Source organism: Gossypium hirsutum, chromosome A10, assembly GCF_007990345.1.
Source record: "Gossypium hirsutum isolate 1008001.06 chromosome A10, Gossypium_hirsutum_v2.1, whole genome shotgun sequence".
Classification (NCBI taxonomy): domain Eukaryota; kingdom Viridiplantae; phylum Streptophyta; class Magnoliopsida; order Malvales; family Malvaceae; genus Gossypium; species Gossypium hirsutum.
In genome coordinates, this window is record NC_053433.1 from 8,721,917 (window position 1) to 8,725,284 (window position 3,368).

The window sequence follows — 3,368 nt, forward strand, 5'->3', positions numbered from 1 at the left end:
AAATCTCACATTTTCCAATTTAGTCTTCTGATGCCATAATTCATTATTATTTCACATGTATATAAATTAATAAATATAATCATACAATTCAAACATAATATAAAATAACATAGTAAGTTCCATATGAACTTACTTGGGAAAACAACAGCAAATAAGGTGTCAAGGACTAGTCCGTAATTTCTCATTTTTCTATATTATCTACCGATTGATTGAAATCCCAATTTATAATAATTAATTACAATTGATTAATTCCAATTACCATAAATCATCCTATTATAGGTATAAATCAGTTCAATTTCGCTTTTCGGAAGTTCTCTAAAATTTTACATTTTATTCAATTTAGCCCCTAAAACCAAAATAGTTATATCTTTCAAATTTAAGCTTCATTTTCAATCCAATTTCAAATTCACCCTTCTACAACCCTATATTATCTATAATTATAGAAAATTCATGTAAATTTCAAAATATTTATACTTTAGCCCCTAAGTTCAAAATTAACAATGTTTACTTTACAAATTAATCATTTTTCATATCTAAGCATTGAATATAATTATATAACATCAATTTCATCAAGCATTCATCAATGGTGACATTTATAAATTTTAACAGTTTAGAAAACTATCACATGAGTTAGCTAAATCAAGCTACAACGATCCTAAAAAAATAAAATTTACGAAAAACAGATTGATTTAAGCTTACCATATAAATGGTCGAACCTTGAAACTTTAAGAACAATGGCTTCATAAATTTTCTTTTAAGTTTTGACAAAAGAGGAATTAGATGACACTAATGCCTTTTTGTTTCTTTTTTCTTATTCAATTTTACACACACACATACACACACACACGCATATATATATTAAAATTATAACATTTTCTTTAATAACCATCACCAACTATCCACTACATTATAAAATGGCCATATTAAGCCTTGATTTAATTATCATATAGGTACTTTGACAATAAAAAACCTATAGCTAATAATTTTTACAATTTTTATGATTTAGTCCTTGTACCTTAATTAATCGCTAATTTGATAAAATTTCTTATCCAAAATTTAATTTATCTATATAATAACTCCATAAATATTTAATAAAGATATTTTCGAGCTTGGTTTACGAAAGTGAGATCTTGATACCTCATTTTCTAACCCCACTCACTTTAGGATCAAAGCACTTGTACCATAACTAACTATCCAATTAACGAATTTTTCATACCAAAATTCAATATAATAATACAATTGACATATAAATATTATTTAATAATATTTACAATATTTACGGGCTTCATCATTGAAGAATGGGGTTCCAAAATCATCGTTTTCGAAACCACTAAAAATTGAGTTGTTACAGTATATGGATTGAAACAAACATCTTATTTGTGGTATTTAGAATTCCATGATGTAATCTCTTCTTTCGATTTTGTTGAGAATATCATGAATCAATGTATATACAAGAAGATTAGTGGGAGTAAAATTTGTTTCCATATTCTTTATATGGATGATACCTTACTTGTAGCAAATGACAAGGGTCTGCTATATAGGGTGAAATAATTTCTTTCTAAAAATTTTGATATGAAGGATATGGGTGATACATCTTATGTCATTAGCATTAAGATTATTCGTGATAGACATTGAGGTATGTTAGGTCCATCTCAAGAAACCTATATCAACAAAATTTTAGAGAAATTTTATATGAAAGATTATTAATCAAATTTAGCTCCTATCGTGAAGAGCAATAAGTTCAATTTGATCTAGTTCCTAAAGAATAACCTTAAGAGTGAGCAAATGAAAAAAAATTCTATATGCTTCTGTTGTTGGAAGCTTGATGTATGCTCAGGTTTGTACAATACCTAGCATTGCATTTGCAATTGGCATGTTAGGAAGATATCAGAGTAAGCTAGGTATTGACCATTGAAGAGTTGCAAAGAAAGTATTAAGATATCTTCAATGGATGAAGGACCACATGCTTACATGAAAACGATCACACAATTTGGAGATGATTGGCTACTCCGATTCAGACTTTGTTGATTGTGTTGATTCACGTAAATCAACATTAGAATACATATTCATGTTTGCTGGTGGAGCCATATCTTGGAGGAGTGCCGAGCAAAACTTGAGTACTACCTCCACTATGGAGGATAAGTTCTTTTCTTGTTTTGAGGCTACTTGTGGAAAAAAATCCATTTGAAAATAATTTTCTTGCACGACGAAAAATAAAAATTTGAAAAATGAGCCAATTTTTTATATTTATAACAATAAACCTTAGACCGAAATTGTACCTGTGTTTTTGAGTAGACAGATCCTTACCATTCTCAGCTTTCAACCAAACGATCATCCCCGCTATTCTCGTACCACGAATTGCCTCAAGTGTAGGCTCAATTAAATCAAATCAAACACAAAAACTAGAAATAGTTTTCTGTTCTTTTGGGGTGAAAATGAAAATTCTCTTCTCAAATAGAAACCGACAGAATCTTTATTCTGGAAAATATATTTAAATATTAGAAAATAAAAGTCTCTATTTTTGGGCAAAATAACGATATCTTTAAAGTTATGTAAATAGCCCTGCCGGTGCTATCTATTTATAGGGAGAGAAGGTAGAACCATTGTTGAATTGTAGAAGTTTATTTCAACTAGAAAAAAGAAATCCTAGTTCAACTAGGATGTAGGGGGTGGAAACCCTAGTTAAACATACTAGGGTTTGTCATCCCCCCTTATGTATAAGGGGTTTTTGGGCCTATTCCATATGAGGTCCAATTAAGTATTTCTCAGACTTTTCGACCCAGTACTTTGTAATCTGATCCAATCCGATTCTGATTTTCTATTTCCCAAAATAAATTTCAATATTTATATTAAATTATTTTTCATCCCAATTTTACCCTCGATAAATTTATGACAGTTTTACCCCTGATAAAATTTTTGAGAAAATATATTTAATATTTCATCATTCAACTTGTTCACTATGATAGTATGGTTTATTTTTATTTTCACGGTTTAAAATAGCTAAAAAAAACTCAATTTTCCAATCATTTTTGAGAATTCCTTGTTCATTTCTAAATGAATTCATTTCTCATTTTCATTTTCATTTTGAGAAAACCACATTCATTTCCAAATGATTCCATTTTCTCTATTTTCATTTTAATTTAGGAGAAAACCATAATAATTTCCTGAATGTTTTCCATTTCTCTATTTCAATTCATTCTGTTCATTTTGATTCAACACACAATTCATTTCTGGTTTCAATAAGCTAGCGGAGGGACCAATTAGACATATACAATTGATGCTGAAATTATTTATAATTAAGTTCCAACTTTTCACCTATTAATTCTAAACTCATTTAGTCACAAAGTAATTCCACTATAGTATTGTAA